The sequence below is a fragment of the Balaenoptera ricei genome, chromosome 8 (assembly GCF_028023285.1).
Source record: "Balaenoptera ricei isolate mBalRic1 chromosome 8, mBalRic1.hap2, whole genome shotgun sequence".
Lineage (NCBI taxonomy): Eukaryota > Metazoa > Chordata > Mammalia > Artiodactyla > Balaenopteridae > Balaenoptera > Balaenoptera ricei.
In genome coordinates, this window is record NC_082646.1 from 51,892,958 (window position 1) to 51,912,465 (window position 19,508).

The following is a 19,508-nucleotide window of genomic DNA, read 5'->3' on the forward strand; positions in this document are numbered from 1 at the left end:
TCAGTTCTGATACATCTTAAATTGAATATGTGGGCCAAAGCCCTGGACATTTGCTTACCATCAATATGGGAAGAAAATATTCTCATATTGCTTCCTGGCCTGCTTGACATCTATGCATTAACTTTGGTGTATTGATTGGAAATCAGAAGTACTCTCTCAAAGAGCTATGTGGTTTTTTTCTTAAAGTTTTGGTAGAATGACTTTCTTCTGTGGCATCTCATTACCAGTTGATTCTCAAACCACAAAAGTTACTTGTTCCTTGCCTGACAAAACTCATTAATTTACCAGAAAAAAGATGATTGATTGAACTTGAAATGCCTTGTGGTCTTTCATCCCTATAGTTAACTCTTGAGTAAGATCCATCATCACTCAACTATAACATGCACCTCTTAGCATAAGCCTTCTATATTCCTCCCAAAATATACTTCATCAGTGCTGACTACACTTGAAAAAAAACCCCAGAAAACTGTACACTTGCAAACTGTAAAAACTCAGTGAATTTGAAGTATCCAGTTCTTTCTTAAAAATAATTCACCACGGACTTCCCTGGTGACGCAGTGGTTAAGAATCCACCTGCCAATGCAGGGGACACGGGTTCGAGCCCTGGTCCGGGAAGATCCCACATGCCGTGGAACAACTAAGCCTGTGCGCCACAAGTACTGAGCCTGCGCTCTAGAGCCCGCGAGCCACAACTACTGAGCCCACGTGCCACAACTACTGAAGCCCGCACGCCTAGAGCCAGTGCTCCATAACAAGAGAAGCCACCGCAATGAGAAGCCCACGCATTGCAACGAAGAGTAGCTCCTGCTCGCCGCAACTAGAGAAAGCCCGTGCGCAGCAATGAAAACCCAACACAACCAAAAATAAATAAAATTGATTCTTTAAAAAAAAAAAATAATAATAATAATAATTCATCATATTTCTCTGAGGATTTTATGTCATATTAAAGGATTAATTCCTAGTTTTTCATAAAATCTAGGAAAATCTTCCTAATTCCAATTGGAAACTATTCCTCATTCCACTATCATTCAACTAAGAAGAATGATGACTTACAATAATAATAATGTAAGTATTAACAGCCAAAGGGGGAGAGTGATGTCCAGTTAATGGTGCAGATGAATCCAGGTATCAGTGGAGGAACCATGCCCATCCTTACTGTATTCTCTCTCCCTCAGGATCTGGTCTGACTCCCACCTAGGGTCATATCCTCCTGATCTGAAATTTCACTGTCTTTTCTTGACATGAGGTGCATGTTATAGACATTAATTTATGTACTTGGATTGACTTGTCCTGTTGGTTCCACTTTGGCTATAAAGTTATCTTTTGTGTGTATTAGGTAGGCACAGCAGGGCCAAGAAGGGAGCAGGATTCCAGAAGGCGGCAGGTTCTCGAAGGCCTTGATTTGCTGGCCTCTCTGACAAGCATAGAGTCCCTTCTTATTCCAGGGAGTTCCAGTACCTCAGAAGTCCTGAGATTTAAAATAAAAAAACCCCAGAATATCAATGTCCCAAATTTGTTCAACTGCATTTTGGAAGATTATTTTGATACACTTCTGTGTAATCTGTGAAAGGAACTATTGAGGACCACCCTAGAACATGTCTTGTAGTGACGTCACAAATATGATGGAAAGTAGCTGTTTCTGTTCTCCTTACTTGTGTTGTATTGCTATTCTTTGTGATATAAAATATTTTCTAATCTTGAAATGTTTTAGTCTTGGGTAGCAAATTAGGAAAAGCCAATTAGGTTAGTAGGTTAGAGATAAATCAGCTAATAAAAATGGAATGGTTATATAGAATAAAACTGGAAGGAAACATTACCATATTGTTGGTATCTTGTTAAAAAATAGAATGCATAAAAATGTCAATGTACTGGAAGGAGTTTGCCAAAAATATACTGGTAATAGCTTAGTCCTTTTAATTAAGTTGTGGAGGATTAGGAAAATTAAATGAAGTGCTCTGATGCTATTATATAAGACTAATAGACTTATTTGAAATAGTAGTGTTACTCAGAATCAGACCTTTATTCTCTAAAATGGTAAATAAAACTATAACATACAAAAGAGATGAAGACTTAAGGTAATAAAGAATGTTACCTTGTTAACATTCTAATAGTTGGAGGTCATATTGAAAGGAGGAACTACTTTTAAATGAGGCTCGAAAATAGCTGACACTTCATGGGAAATTTCCCAAATTATTTCTTCACAAGATACCAGAAGTGTCTTGTAGAGGGCCGACCTCAGTATCTAAATGACTTTTAGAGGCATAGAATTGAAAAAGATATGGACCATGAATAGAGTAAAATCAGAGGGAAAGAACTTACAAGATCCCCTGGCCTTGTTCTCATGCAATGTGATAAATTAATTTAAATTAATTAATTAATTTCATTAATTAATAAAATGAAATGAAATGGCAAGGCCTAAAGGGGATTCTTACTAAAAATGATTCAGTATGTTTGTTTGTTTGTTTGTTTTACACCAGTTTTAGCTATAGGATTTTCATAGATATGCTTGTTTCATCCAGATCGCTTGAATAGAACTAGTGCCAGTTAATTGTGCTTATTTTAGAAAGTCAACTAGTTGCTGTCTCAGAATAAATCAGTAGCAGAATTTCTCTGATTATATAAACATCAGATGGTGAGCATGTCTCTTTAATCTGAGAATGACCCCCTGGAGTATTATTCTCTTTATTCTGCTCAGCTTTATGTAATTCTAGGGCTGGAACCTTAGCTATCACCAGGCCCACTGTTGAATTTGCAGAAGGGGAAACTGAGGCCCCGAGGGGGAAGGGATTTGCCCAGGACCCCACAGCCATTTGGTGGCAGAGTTAGATGTCCTGCCTCCCAGTGCCACATCACTCCACCTGCCCAGGGCTCAGCTTATGCGTATCAGCTGTTGAATGCACTTTGGCTATGAATCCCAGTGTGCTTCCGTCAGCACAGTGGCCGACTCTTGGATTAAGGAGTAGATTAGTTGAGAGGAGAAATTCAAACAGAAACCTCTTTGGGGTTTTTACGCAGGATAAACTGTACTATAGGGATTTCATAGGGGATTTCTTTAGTACTATTCATATTTTTCCATGAAGCTGAAACCTAAACCAGAAAGCAAGCAGCTTCTTTGTTCTGTAGTAAACAATTTAGCTGACTTAGTAGAACATTTGTTTGCACCACAAAACCACCCTTTCCCTTGGAGTTACCTCCTCTTCCCTATGTACACAACACATGCACACGCACACACACTCTCTCTCTCACACCTCACACTCCCAACATCAGCCCTGCGCTGACCGTGTCCAAGACAGTGAGTGCGTCTTCTCAGGATCGCGCAGAAGTTGGCCTCATTCCCCTACTAGCAGTGGTCCTCCCTGGTGATGGCGATTTATTTGCCTGACAGTGTGGAAGACAGAGGGAGGGAACTAGCACATCTGAGCCAGGCGGTGTTGTAAACTTGAGCCAACCCTCTCTATTTACCAATCTAGTTGTAATCATTTTCCTTCTTTTAATCTTTTTTGTAAGGTGCTTGAAGTGCTTTGGTAGTGCCATGCAAATGGAGTTGATTGTCGCTAATGATAATACTGTACATGTTGTATGCTAGTGATTTGCATCTATTTGATTTAATGATCTATGCGTATTGTGTATTTCCTGCATTGTGAAACATATGTAGTTGTAGAACCTTAAAAGTAAATAAAATATTAAAAATTTGAATAAAATATTTTTCAAAATGCTCCACAAGTACATTATCAGTTCTTCAGCCATAGATTCACTTGGGCTCCTGAACCACTGGAATACGGGTTTCGGGTTTCGTTGCATGTACTTTGGGGCTCCCCATATGGGCAGGTTGAGGTCTCCCTACCTCTAAAATATGCACTCCCCTTCTTCTCATCGGTTGTTAAATGCATTCCTATAGCAGAACAAGGCTTTTCCTGCTACTAATAGGAATGCACCTTTATATCTAAAAGCTATGAAGAAAGGTCAGAGATACAGGGGATTAAATTCACACAGAAGTGCAAATGGCTAAAGAGAGATCCTTTCTTCTGATAAAAGAGAGCAAGAGCACCCAGGACACTGGGAGAATGGAGAGGGGAAGAAAGAAAAGCAGGTAAGTCCACCAATGGGGAGTAAAAGGTCCCAGGAAAGAATATAAAAGAGAAACTTGGCCCATGTTCATTTGTTAATAAAAGGTATCGATTTTGAGGGTTAAGTGAATAAGCTTTCTGTTGTGAATTTGGGTTTTGTTTGTTTGTTTGCTTCATATTTGGAGCATTTTGTGAATTTATGTTTAGTCAGTTACTATAATTTATTTATGCATTCGTCAAGCATTTTTTGAGTGTATATTCTGTGCCAGGACCTATAACGGACATTGAGGACCCAGCAGTAGAAGTCATGTTTCGTGTCCCCAAGGAACTCACATCTAGTGGGGGCGACAGATGAGGGGAAGACAATCACAGTGCAGTGTGGTGTGAAAAGTTAGCTCTAGAAAGGCCGAGAACCTTTACTGCTGCCTTATATAAGGATATCTGAATTGATTCTTGAAGATTTTATATGAGTTAATCCAGAGGCCTTCAAACCTTTTTACTCAAAGTAAGAAATACATTATTCATCATGACCCGGTAAATACATATGCACATAAAGCTGAAAGAAAAATTTCATTAAAGTATACGTTTTATGTACAGTAAACTTTGCTATTTTCCATTCTGTCTTGCTCTTTTTTTAAAAAGTGGAGGTCACAACTCATTAACTTGATTTAATAACTCACTAATGGGTTGTGATCTACAGCTTGCAGATGGAGTAAACAAGGAGGAGCAGTCCAGGCAGATGACACAGTACGCAGGCAGGAGAACTCATCTTCACTGCGTTATAGTTAGCATCTCTGGGATCCCCAGACCCTTGGTGTTCTAGCCAACTTGGAAGGCGGTTCTCCCTGGCATAGATGAGGAAGTAGAAGTGGAGGGAAATGTTTGTCAGGCATCTTCTGTGGGTCACCCATTATGTTAGTGTTTGGCGTATATTTCCCCGTATGATTCTCGCAACACCTCGAAGAATCAGGGGATATTTCCTCTATTTTACAGGTGAAGAAAGTGAGACTCAGAGAAGTTAAATATTTGCCCCCAAGCTCACAGAACGGGACTGGACATGAGCTAGACATTCAGGTCCTGTGTGTGAGGCAGTAGAGAACAGTGCTTATTTAAGAGCACGGTTGCTGGATTGTGCTGGACAGACAAACATTTGAATCTTGGTTCTGCCACTTACTAGCTCAGTGATCTTGGACAAGTCAGTCTCTCTGGCCTTAGCATCTTTATCTGTGAAATTAGTAATAAGATACCACAAAGTGGTTGTGAGGATTAAGTAAAATGGTGAATTTAAATACCTGGCGCATACGAAGCAGTTGATTAATGTCAGTGGTATTTATCATTTATTAGAAAGGCAACCTGTCCCCTGCAGGACAGAGAGACTGTAGAATTGTTTGTGAACGAGACACTTTTCTCAGCAGTGGGTGAGTCTCCCTGTGCCTTGGCTTTCCTTCATCAAGGGAAAGAGGATAGACTTCCTGGAGACCTTTTATGTTTTCAGTCCTCTGGACCCCATGGAAGCCAAAGGGAAAGGCCAGGATTCTATGGCTCCAGAGTGCCCAGCTCTGTCAACTCATCAGGCATTTCTCATCCCCCACAAGGGTCTGTCCAGAGGCAGAATCTAAAAAGAATTCAGTTGGAGACACAGCTAAGAAGAAAGGGTTGCTTTGCTTACACGTGGCCCTTCCACTTCCTCATGGGTGTTATCAGCGTCCCTATCCTCGTAATTTCTTGCATTTTTCCTCTGCATTCTTCAGCTGCTCTAAGCCCCCTGCTCATGGTTTTCTGTTCTGAATTTGAAGGATTTACCTCTTTTTACAGTGGTTCTAAGTCCACATTTTAAACTGGTAACTCAAACTTTCTACTTTCCTTGACAGTTTTTGCTTCAAAGGCTATATAATATAACAAATGCTGAGGTCTGCCTCCTGCCCCATTGTTTAACATAATGTTTTTACACATAGATTCTTTCATTCAACAAACATGGTTTCACGTACTTACCTACAATATACCAGTCTGCCGTAGATGCTAAGGATACAGAGATGAGTAAGAGCACAGACCTCCTTCCCTCAGGATTCTCACTGTCCATATCTGCAGGCAATTCAAGTAGTATGCAGATCATTATTGTAGCTGTCCTTTTATGATACCTCATGTGTTATATGCCTTGCACTTATTAACCTATTTTAATCTTTACATTATGCCTATAAGGCTTCCTACAATGAAATCTACCCAGAAGACCACTGGTATTTAAAACTCAGCTATTAAAATAGTGATCACTCTGGTCTTTATTACAGCTTCATGGGAAAGCTCCTTGAAATGGCAATACCATCAATACTGGACCTGCAAATCCCAGTTAATGTCTTAATTTTATTATATCCTTAGTGCCTTATGCCACAGTGCTTGGCATAAGGAAGTCTCCTTAGTAAATATTTGTTGGATGAATTAATTCCTAGACTCTCTTTCCTATACAGATGTGAAAGAAAAAAATTAGAAGATAAGCCAAGACCTTTGAGCAGTCAGTCCTACGGAAACCCAATACCAAGCGTGTGGAGTCTGGCTGTGTCCTGAGGACGCAGGAACTACCTACTGGTACTGGGATTTCCAGGACACATCGGGCTCTGCAGGGCCTTTCAGGCTGCTTCATTTGCCTGCTGAACTCTGTGACCCTCTTTCAACTGAGGCCTAATTCAATAATACATTTAGACCATGACACACAGCCTGTACCCTCTTAGCAAGAGGACTTGGGGTAGGGGCTGGGTTCAGGGTGAACTTCATCCATTTTCTCGTTCTCAGCACCCTTAATCTTCCTGTTCTAGGGACATAGGACTGGGAGTTACATTGAAGCAAGTCTTGAGCAAACAAATCTCACCCAGGATTCTTTATCCTGATGGGTTTTCATTCTAGAGGAAAGATGTTCTTACCTGATTGATTTTGGTGGGAGGGGAAAGCAACATCATCATATAAGTAAGAGACCCTGGTCTTTTTTCTTCTTCTTCTTTAAACAGTAACACATCCTTCCACTCTACTTCCTTCTCCCACTGTACTGCTGGTCAGTAACCTGGGGATGCAAAGGAAGAATGTGGAATAAAGCCAGTCAGGGAACTTTGCTCCAGTGCAAAGCTGCTTCCAACTTCACTTGGCTATGGATTTCTCCAGGTCATTTAAGGCAAAGCCATGAAATCTGTGAACTTTATTATAAGTCAGGTTTTTACCTTCTTCCCTTCCAACCTTGGACCAACATGCTCTCAGCAGCTGTCCCCAGAGGACATGTCTCAATCCTGTGTGCATTCCCTGCCCAGTGCTTGGCACAGGGCTGGCCTACAATGGCATTTTTACTGCCTGCCATTCATTCACTCACTCATATATTCTTATTTGGCAAAATTATCATTTATTCTTTCAGAAATACAATGTATTGTAGCACCTTGGATTCAGAGTTTCTTATCTCTCTTAAAATCTTATTGGGGGAGACATGACCAGGTACCTGAAACAGTTTAACAAAATGAGGCAGAAAGTCTGGAGATAGTCTAGACTTGGGAAGCCAGAGAGATCTGGAGAGGGCATTGCAAAGTCAGGATAGGCAGCTGGAACCACACTGAGAGGCCAGAGCTTGTGTACCAGTGCTTTACTCCTGACTTCATTTAAACCTTAAACCTTATAACAGTGCTATGACATAATTATGATTATTATCCCCATTCTACAGAGGAGGAACCTTGTAGAAGGAAAAATAACCTATACATGGTGCTACGTGGCCAAGCCATATTCTCTACCCAGGGGTGTCTCTCACTGGAGCCCATGCCCACGGTACTGCAGTACAGTGAGGAGGAAGTTAATCCTGTAGGGGCAGAGGTTACATTCATATTGATAGACCTTCTGTTTGGTTTATGCTTTATACTGACTTCCTCAAGGTAGACCTGGCATCTGGTCCAGACTTCACAGTTGCTCAATTGCTGAAACTTGAGTTTCTCGTTTACAAAATGGACATAATACCTGGTTCACAGGCTTGTTAGGATTAAGTTAAACTAAGTCTATGAAAGAGCCTGCCAGATGGGCCCGTTAGGTAAAGGGGAGGACCTTTACCCCTTCCATTGCTCAGACCCTGCGTCCTAAGCTGGTGCCTCCTTTCAAGTGGATTAGATTTTGATTCTTCATTTATACTTTGAGACTCATTAGCATTATGTGCACTCTTTCAGGCATTTGCATTTTTAATTGCATCCTTAATTGTGGAACAAAAGGCTTTGTCTTCAGGCAGCTAATTTTGTGCCAGAAATAGAAAGGAGGAGGAGTCATTGGGGATCTGGAGGAGGTTTCTCCTTCACCTAAAGTCATAGGCTGGCCCCGATTTTAAAAGGTTTTTAAATTTTAGATTTCTATTGGAAGAGGGACAATAGTACCATGGACGACCCTACCACTGACCATCACATTTTTTTTTATCTATCCCTCTATCCCAAGATCTAGAATCAGATATCATTTTTATTAATGGCAGACCCTCATTCATTCACTTGCTCACTCACTCATTCATCCAGAAAACTGTTTCAGAGCCACAACCATCCACCTTATGCTATACTATGCCCTGGGGAATAAAAAGATTAATAGGGCATCTTTTCTGCCCTGAAGGCACTCAAGAATCACTACCAGCCTGGGTTCTGATCCTCACCCCCACCCCATGGTAATCATATTTCCAGAAATTTCACATCTCCAGAGGAGGTACTTTAGCCTGTTAGCCCAAAATTCCTACTTCCAAGAACAATCTGAACAGCTCTAGCTACAAAAGAGGGCAGAACAATAAAAGGCACAACACAGAATGTTCACAGGAGAGAACAGGTGAGAGATGAGGGCATGGAAAAATTGAGGGACTCTCCACCCTAAATCATGAGATTAGGTTAGGAACAAGGGAATAAACTTAGGACATTGGTCCTTTCATCTCAGCATTTGAAACAGAGCCAGACACATTATAGGAAATCTTTAAGTACTTACTGAACGAACTTTTTGAATATCAATTCAAATTGATATTTGAATTGATATCAATTGAACATGAAGGTTAAACATGATGGTACTGGGAGAATCACCAGTGACTCGTAGATGCTGGTTGAGTTAAGCACGTGCTCCTCTGTGTTCCTCTGCCCCATGTAAACTCTCTTCTAACCTTCACACCCTCTCCACTGCCCGCCTCTTGACTCACCTGTCCCCTGCACCGGATGGTGAGCACCTCTCAAATGGAGATTTGCCCAGTTACAGTCTGTATCTGCACGGTCTGGCATACGGTAACTGCTGAATCCATCAAGTGAATGAATTATGGATGTTGCTAGATTGGAGAGCATTTAACTTTTAATTAAAATTTTACCTAATTACCTCATGGCTTGCAAATGGTTCCCTGCCTAACAGAGGTCCTTGTCTCTTCTTGATCGGATGAATAAACCGTCCTGTTCAGTAGTGATAATTGTCTCAAACTATGTTTTTTTTAAAACTCATTTAGCTAGACAAATGCCGTATTTAATATAGGTTAAGACTTCAAATCCATTTTCCTTTTTATTGGAAATCAGTAAGAACAGAAACAATAATAAACATCCACAAGTTCTTCTAAAATACTTCCTAATAATAAACAGCTAATTATAGTTGCATCCTATTCTATGCCAGGCAGTTTGCTAAGCACCTTATATGGATTATCTTATATAATTCTCACAGCCCCCGTCCCCCCAAGAGATAGGTGCTAGCTTTAGCCCCACTATAAAGAAGAGAAAATGGAGACCAGGTTTGAAGTTTACCCATAAGAGGCTAAGCTGGGCCTAGAACCTAAGCCAGCTGTCCTCTGCCCCTACCTATGGTGCCATGCGGCTTTATTGAAAGGCTTTCATAAATTTGATTTGATTTGATTTAAAATATCTGTTAAGTAGGTATTGTTTTCCCACAGTTTTCAGATAAGCAATCTGTGGCTCAAAGTATTGAACTATCTACTCCTTTCTCCAAGCATAGAGTAGTACCAAGCCCTTGCCTCAGTCCACTCTCTTTAAAGGTGTGTGAACCCACAACTCACATGTATCTTTGTCTAATGTTTGCCTCCTGTTTCATTTACTGCCACATAACACACCGCATGATTTCTATAGAACTACTTATGCATTGTTAAATGTCCAATGGACAGCTGAATGAATATCATAGTCACCTTAGATCCTGTACTCTAGTTTGAAGATGCCCAGAGCATGCGGATTTGTGGTTAAATTGAGCGAGACCCCCTGAGCTGCGGCCATGACAACAGTGTGAACAAATTCTCTGCCCCTCTTCTACCAGCAGATTCTGCAGCCTGCGTAGCCCTAGCCAGATAAAGCCCCACATCAAAGAACACAATTGAAGTGCCTGTCATATGTTGTGCCCTGAACTTGGGGGAACATGCAGCCTGAGACCCACAGTCAGCTACACAATTTGTGGGGCCCAGTGCAAAGTGAAAATGGGGCTCCACATTCAAAATTAGAATGTAAAGACAGTGAGAGCAGAGCATAATACTAAGTGCGGGACTCTGCAATCACGCAGGCCCACACCCGTGATGCCAGTCCTGCTAACACCTGGCTTAGGACAGTTCGCTCAAAGCTGAAGGCATGTGTGTTTCCCTTAGTAAATAGTGCAGCAAGTGTAAGAAACACCATATCAGCATTGGGAACATTTTCAAGGAGCCAAGCTTTGTCTTTTACCTAAAAGAGTACTTTGTATAAAGTATCCATACCTCTGCTTTTGGGATCTGTGGAAACACTATCTTTCAGCCCTCTTAGTGCTTGAGGACCTTGAAATTCCACTTGCTCTGAGCTTTCAGCGGCCTACTTTTAGTCATCACTCTCCACTGTAGGAAATCTTTCAAAAGTTAAGTGGTGTCATTTTTTCACATTTAGTTAGCACCTGCAGTACACTGTTCTGCAAAACAGTCTTCCTGTTCTGCAAAAGTTACTACCCCTTCTCCTTGCTCCTCAGGTCTAAATTTTTCAGAAAATATATAAAAGTGCCTCAAAGGACTTTGGAAATCACTGGAACCTGTTGGGTGTTGGTGTCCTTTCCATGTGTGATTTCCTACATGCAGAGGCTGCAAGACTTGTAGATTTCCCTGACCAACATTAGAATTTAAAAAATCAGGGGCCTGACATGGGATTGACAACTTAATTTCACCAAGTAAGAAGTCTAAAAATAATAAACCCACATACAAATTATATTTTAAATTGATCGCTCTTTATTATTGCCATCATTTTATATAAGAAAGGCCATTTTAATGTCAGAATAATGGGAACAAAATATAAGCATCAGGAAAAGTACTCCAAATTTTAAAATTTATAATTTTATAAACCTCACTAGATGCATCTCCATCTTTCTACTATCCACATAATCCTATCTTGTAGCTAAAAAAATTAAGGCAAACATTGTGATAGCTAACTTGTTTAAATTCTTAACCCTGAATTTTTTGGTTCTAAGTGATTATAAAATGCCTGAGATGGCTTTTTACCTTTGTCCTTCCTTGATGAAGAAAGCCATCTTTTAGATTTTCTTATTCCTCATGTATTTTCTTCATTTTTTATACCATTTTCTCAATAAGTAGGAAGCCCAGACTATTGCTGGTGAACATCCTCTATGGTAAACTGATGCTTTTTGGTGATGATTGTTAAGAAGGAATTTCCATTATCAAAATTGTATTTTTATTATTTTTTAAATTGTACTTTCATGTATTTTACATTATGGCATCCTTTATTTTAAAAACGGACTCTTAAAAGGTATCATCACATTCTAGTGTCTTCCACTGTATTTTAAAACATTGTATAACTGTATTGTTTCAGAACAGATGGCTTACTTCATATACTATTCCCCTTAATTTTCTTCAGATTACATCTTGTACATGCTTCTATTTTTATTTTTATTTTTTAATTTTTTTTGGCCATGCGGTGTGGCTTGTGGGATGGGATCTCAGTTCCCCAACCAGGGATTGAACCCGGGCCACGGCAGTGAAAGCGCCGAATCCTACCCAGTAGACCACCAGGGAACTCCCCCTTAATTTTCTTAAAAATGCAGATTTGGCCTTTCAGATGATGGATCCCACACGTTAAAAAAAAAAGTCTGATTCATGGGTAAAATAATGAGAAAATGCAATGTGAACTGAATAGAACTTTACAACAAACAGGATATTTGGTAGCTTCTAGTGACCTCTGTCACATAAATATATATTCTCATGTAAATTAACTTTGTAGTTCTTACTCTCCAGACAAAGCTCTTAACCAGTTCCTGTGGTTTCTCAACTGTTTCATCCCTCTCTTCCTGTTAAGGAGGGCTCTGAGTTAGTCATCAGGAAGGGGTTTCTGCGTTTCTGGTTGCTGTGAATCCAGGTCAGCAGAGAGTTTCCCTATTTCTAAAAGGCCTGTGTTGAATGAACCCCAGTGTTGGCCCTTTATAAGATTATAACACTTTTCTCTATTCCTAAAATTCCCTGTTTCTGCCCCTTCCCTCATAAATGGATGCCCCCATTCTATGCCCACCCCCACAACACACTCAGATCTTCTTATGAGTCCTTGATGATGTTAATGGATTCAGGTATCCTGAGGACAAGAAGATGGTGATGAGAATTTAGATCTCATAATATCTATGAGGGAGTATCATTATTACCCCCATTTTACAGTTAATGAAACCAAGTTTAGATAGTTCATGTTATTGCCCAAAGTTGCACAGCAAAGAAGGAGAACAAATATAAATTAGTTCTGTCTGTTGCCAAATCCCTGGTCTTAACCTTAATGTCCAGGGTTTCTGGAAATACCACATTTTCTTGGATATGCTTGATTTCCTCTATGCTCCCTCACTCCTATTGGTACTTATAATTGTTACAGAAAGTCATATAAGTTTTACTCTAGAAAATAGTAATATAATGTATAGTGCATCTCCCTCAATAATAAATGAGTACCTTAAAGACGGTTGATGAGTGGACCCTTGACATGGAGTTTTGATGGCTCAAATTTAAACCATAGGGTTATACCCTTCGTCAGCCAAGCATCCTCATCAAAGAGGCATGAACAGGATGAGAAGATTGCAAGACCTTTTGATTAACCTACAGCAAGTATGGTATAGTGGAAAGGATATGGGTTAAAGTTTTTCTTGGGTGACTACTATTTATAAAAAACTATGTAGAATGCTGTCAAGGAATGAAAAGGTGGATCAGATATGCCCTCAGGATGCAGTTAAAGCTAGTTAGTATTATTTTCATCTGTTTTTTTTTTCTATGTTATTCTTAATCCAGACTCTGCTCCAGCATCTGACAATGTGTGTGTTGGGGGGGGGGGGAGCGAAGGGGCACTAGGAAATAGATATTTGAAAGGTCAGCTATGAGAGGTTCCAAAAGCAAAGCTGTATTTTTTTTTTTTTTTTTTGGGTCATCTTTGGCAGTGTGTTTCCTCTCTGCAGGGAGTAATTAGGCACTGTCATAGAATGAAACACTAACTCCTCTAGAATACCAACTCACTCAGCCATTCATGCATGAGTCCACAGTGGAATGGAATAGGCAAAAAGCCTGAGTTTTAGAGTCACAAGTACCTGGATTTGAATCCTGGCTTTGCCACCTATTCCTTGTGTCATGACCCTGGCAGTTCATTTCCTCTCCCTCTGGGCCTCAACTTCTTCTATGAAATGAGGATAATAAGTACACAAATCAAAAGGTTTTATAAAGAATAATGTCTGTAAATCACCTAGCATCTTACACAAACCCTTCCAGAAATTAGAAAAGAGAGAAGACTTCTTAGCTTTTATAATACTAACATCTCCTTGATAGCAAAACATGACATGGTAACTATAAGAAAAGAAATTTACAGTCCAGTCTCTCTTATAAAACACAAGATCAAAAATCCAAAATAAAATATTAATTACCAAAGTGAATCCAGTGATACGTAGGGAGGATACTATATAAGATGCCCTAATCCTAAAGGATATTTATCTTATTGATAAATTGAACTACATTAAAATAAAAACTTTGTTCCACAAAAGATACCATGAATAAAATAAAAGTGTAAACAGAGCATAGGAAAACATTTGTAAGACAGAGATCAGGAAGAGCATTTATAATCAGAATATGTAAATAACTGCCACGAGTTATTAAGAAAAATAGACCAAATTGTTTTAAATGGTCAAAAGACTTGAATAGGTATTTCATGAAAGAGGATATGTAAACGGTGAGTTCACGTGTGAAATGGTGTTCAGTTCATTGGTCATCAGGAAAATGCAAATTCAAGCCCTAATGCCACTATCTACCCACCAGGATTATTGAAAAGACCACTCATTTCATATGTTGGTAAATGTATGAGACTCTCATGGCAGTGTCCCGTACATTGCTCATGGGAGGTAAGTTGGTATGACCACACTGGAAGACTGTTTGTCAGTGTTTACTATTGTTGAACATATTATACCCTATGGTTCATTCCGAGGTATATACACAATAGAAATATGTATTTTCAACAAAAATACATACAAGAACATTCATAGTAGCGTTGTTTGTGATAGCCTTAATCTGGAAATAGCCCAAATGTCTATCAACAATAGAATAGGTAAATAAATTGTAGTATATTTACACAAGGAAATATTAAACAGCAATGAAAATGAGTGGCTGCTACATGTAACAGCAGGTAGGAGTATTATAAATATAATATTGAGTGAAAGAAGCCAGCCACACACATAAACTACACGCATATTAATTTTCTGTGCTGTCATAACAAATTACCACACAAATTCATTTTCTTACTGTTCTGTAGGTTAGAAGTCCATCAGTCTCACCAGACTAACATCAGTGTATGAGCAGCCTACGTTGCTTTCTGGAGGTTCTAAGTGAAGATCTAATTCTTGCTTATTTGGATTGTTGGCAAAATTCATTTCCTTACAGTTGTAGGACCTAAATTCTTGCTTTCTTGCTGGCTGTCATCTGAGAGGCATTCCCATCTTCTAGAGGCTGCCACATTCCATGGCTGGTGGCCCTTTCCTTCACATTATAAGCTGAGTACTGCGAGTTCACTTCTCACTTGCGTCTCTCTCACCTACCCAGGAAAGGTTCTGCACTTTTAACACTTATAAAGACTCATGGGATTAGATTAGGTCCACCCAGCTAATCCAAGATAATTTCTTGGCACTTCAGTGTCCTTAACCTTCATCACATCTACAGGGTCTCTTTTGCCATGTAAATAACATATTCACAGATTTTAGGGATTAGGGCTTGGACATCTTTGGGTGCGCCATTATTCTGTCTACCACGGTGTGATTCCATTTGTATAACATTCAAAAACAGGCAAAATTAACCTATAGAAGAGAGTACCTTTGGCATCACATTTCTAATGTAGAAAGGAATAATAATATCCACTTAAAGGGTTGTTATAAGTATTAAATCCAACAGAAGTATCAGTTGCTTCAAAAAGTGTCTGCCATGAAACAGACACAGTATTTGTTATGTCCTAGTTCCTTTTCTTTCCCCTCCCCCAACTTTATCGTTTCACCTGTAAAAATACTGCAGTCAGCACTTTGCAGGATAAGGTATTCTGAAGATTTATAGACCCTCTGTGACAGTGTTTGCCTATCCCCTAGAAATCAGGATTTAAGCAAGAATTCCATGTGCTACTTGGGATAAAGCAAATTTGGGAAATAATGCTCTTTGGAATTTATTTGAAACACTGCTGAAAACACAGGAAGTGCTGAATGATCTGCTCCAGCCCCATCCAAAGTGCTACTCGCTGCACTTTTTAAGCCACACAAACCCAAATCAGCCATATTATACCAATGAAAACGTCATTAAAGTAAGGAATTCTTAAAATAGTGAACTAACCACAGATCGATGTAGAACCAGCAGCTAGTGCTTCTAGAACTTACTCCTTTGCTAGAAGGCTTAGTCTATGGCTCTTAGAGTGTAGCACAGAGTCTAAGTAGAAAAAAGTTCCGTAAATATTTGTTAAATTCAACTGAAATTACAAAGGTTGTCCAGTTGTTTATTTTTTGTATTATTTTGTTTTTCATTAAAGCTTCTGTTGCCCATGCCCATGACTTATTGAACGTGCTAAGAAAGAAGTCTGGTGAGAATTAGGTCTAACATTCATTTCGTTCACTTGTGCCTCCTCCTGCTTTCCATTCATTTTATAAACAACTGTTGATAGTCCATGTGCCAGACACTAAGGTGGGTTCAAGGAATACAAGGATAAATACACTCAGTCCTTGCTGTAGGGGAGACCAACAATAAAAGCATGTCCAAATCTGATGGCCAAACCCACCTCCCCCTCCTACATGGAATTTAGATTGGTCTGTCTTGAGCGCCTGCCAGGATAGGTCATGTCCCAATGTGACCAGTTCACACCGGCTTTCTCTCCTGGGAAGGGCCAAGAAGAGTCTCTAAGGTAGGTTTGTTTCACTAGTTGGCTCTTCATGCTCTTTATCTCAGTGTTTGCCAACCTTGGCTGCATGTTAGAATCACCTGGGGAGCTGAAAGAAATAACTTTTGTTTTCCTTTATACTACTCACTGAATACTTCACTTCTCACACCAGATGTCTGGGTTTTTCCCCACACCGACCAGTTCTCCAACACCAGCTGGGTGTCCTACAGTTTAAGTCAGTTCTGGCACTGTCTATGTGGAGACAGTGTCAGATCCTACAGGTTAAGGGTTCAGCCCTACAAGACTGCCCCCACTTCAGATGCCAGTCACAAGTCCAGATTGTTACCTGTGTTTCTGACCAACTGACTGTAAATCAGAGGTTCGGACAGTCCTCTCAATCTCTTCGGATTCAGTATTTCCTAGAGCAGCTCATAGAACTGAGGAAAATAGTTTACTTTGTAGATTACTGTTTTATTATAAAAGAAGAAGACTCAGGAACAACCAGGTGAAAGAGATACCTAGGTCAAGATATGGGGGAAGAGGTACTGAGCTTCCATGCTCTCTCCAGGAGTGCCACCCTCCCAGTGAGGGCCACGTGGTCAGCATCTCCATGTTTTCAGCAACCCAGAAAGCTCCCTCAACTCCATCGTTTAGGATTTTTATGGAAGCTTCATTACTAGGCATCATTGATTAAATCACTGACCATTGTCGATTATTTCAACCTGCAGCCTCTCTTCCTTCTTCAGAGGTTAGGAGTGCAGCTGAAAGCTCCAGCCCTCTAGTTGCATGGTTCCCTGGGTAAGCAGCTTCCATCCTTAGGTACTTTCTTTTTTTTTTTTTTTAAAGATTGATTGATTGTTTGATTGATTGATTGCTATGTTGGGTCTTCGTTTCTGTGCTAGGGCTTTCTCTAGTTGCGGCAAGCGGGGGCCACTCTTCATCACGGTGCGCAGGCCTCTCACTATCGTGACCCCTCTTGTTGCGGAGCACAGGCTCCAGACGCGCAGGCTCAGCAGTTGTGGCTCACGGGCCTAGCTGCTCCGCGGCACGTGGGATCCTCCCAGACCAGGGCTCGAACCCGTGTCCCCCGCATCAGCAGGCAGATTCCCAACCACTGCGCCACCAGGGAAGCCCCTTAGGGACTTTCTAAAAGCCAGCTCATTAACAGAAACTGAGGTGTGGTAGAAAGGGGCTTGTTATGAATAGCAGGAGACACCTTTATGGCTCTTACCACTTGGGACATTCCAAGCGTTTTAGGAGCTCTGTGCCAGGAATGGGACAAAGACCAAATCTCACTGTAAATCACAATATCACAAGTGCTTTTAAAAACCCTGATGCCCAGGCCCCAGCCCAAACCTATTGAGTCAGAATTTCTGAGAATGTGTCTTGGGCATCATTATTTTTTTAAAGGTCCTCTAGTGATTCCAGTATGCAGTAACATTAAGAACCACTATTTAATCTTTTCTTTTTCTTTTTCTTTTTCTTTTCTTTCTTTCTTTTTTTTTTAACTTTAGTTATTTCCTCCTCAACCTGAGAATAATAGCTTAAAAAGTCTTAGATTGCTTGCATGGAAGTCTAATTAATGCCAACCTGCAGCTAATGGGAGGGCCAGTTCCTGGGATTGCTTTCAGTTTTGATCACATCCAGATTCAGAATTTGGAAACCAGCCTTGAACCTGATGCTATAATTTGCTAACACTTAGCAAAAATAAGATTTCCTAGTTCAAGACTAAGTAACTTTGGAAAGCAGGTTGAAAAGATTGGCGAGATTTCTTGAGAATCAGAGTTCTAACATTCCTATTTTGATTTCCAGTGAATAAGAAATGAACTGGTTAGAAGTTCATAAGTTGCATGAGGTTCCTTTGAAAATGTTCAGAGTATATAGTGAGCTCAAAAAAACCCTGGTTTGAATGCTGCATCTGTGTGTGGAGGGGGTGGGGCAGGTAATGGCCAGGCTTTGCAATAAATTTAAGTACGACTAGGTTTACTGAATCCTCGTTTCTGGTGCTTACTGATACCCTCTTCCTCCTCTGTAGTGCACTGCCCCCCATTCTTTTTACAGCCCACCCCCACAGTTTTGAGCCTGGCCTCTTCCCTGCTCTCTCTTCTTTCTCTCTCTTCTTTCCCTGCACCACTCCCTGCCTTAGGGCTTAGCCTATCTGCAATCGGTTGGCATGGAAACGCTAGATGAGCCTGCCTGGTGGGAGAGATGTTCTGTTTCCAAGTGAAAATGGAAAAGATTCAAGTGTGATTCACTTCCAGCCATTTTAACTCTTAAGTTCATCCATCTATTTAAACTGTATCTGTGGCTCCTGATCACCTACAAGGTAAAGGAGATTATCTTGGTCTGGACTCCGCCCCCAGCGCCCCCACTGGTTCCCCTAACAGACCCTGGGCTGCAGCCTCAGAGAGCACCCTGCCCTTTCATTTCTCCCTGCCTTTTCCCCGGGCCCTTTCTTCAACCTGAGTATAGACTCCTCCTTAGGATTTCTGTCTAAGATATGCTCAAAGGCCTTTCAAGAACCAGTGCAAGCACATCTTCCCGGGAGTTTTCCTGGCCCACACCTCTCTGCCCCCTCCTCTCATAGCACTTCAGTTACAGGGAATGTGGGACACTCCAAGTGTAGGTGACTGTTTTCCCCCCCAGACCGTGAGCTCATTGAAAGAGAAGCATGGTGCTGCAAGGAGCATGTGTTTTTCATACTCCTAGCGTGCAGTCCTGGCTCCAACACTTACTAGAGCTGAGATCTTGTACAAACCACTTACCTCTGCTGAGCTTCACTTTTCTCACACCTAAAATGGGAATGATGCTACCTAATAAGTCTCCTGTTTATCAGATGCTGGTTATGTGTCAGGTACTTTATCTTATTTAATCCCCACACTAATTCAATGAGAGATAAGGCAATATTATTGAGTCCCTTTTACAGTTAGGAAACTGAGACTCAAGAGTCAAGAGATCTGCCCTAAATCTACACAGCTCCTACATGGTGGAGCCAGTATTCAAGCCCAGGTCTGACTCTTTACTACTCTGCTCTAGTGCCTGTGTATGTACCTAAAGCACCTAGCCCTGTGCTTGCTCTTGGGGGTAGGTAGGGGATGGGTGG

At 40.6% G+C, this 19,508-nt stretch overlaps 1 protein-coding gene across 14 annotated transcripts in view; it reads left to right on the forward strand.

Annotated features, from left to right (window-relative positions):
* Positions 1–19,508, forward strand: part of DLG2 (discs large MAGUK scaffold protein 2) — a 2,071,189-nt gene that overhangs the window by 1,927,574 nt on the left and 124,107 nt on the right. The gene's annotated exons all lie outside the window — the stretch shown is intronic.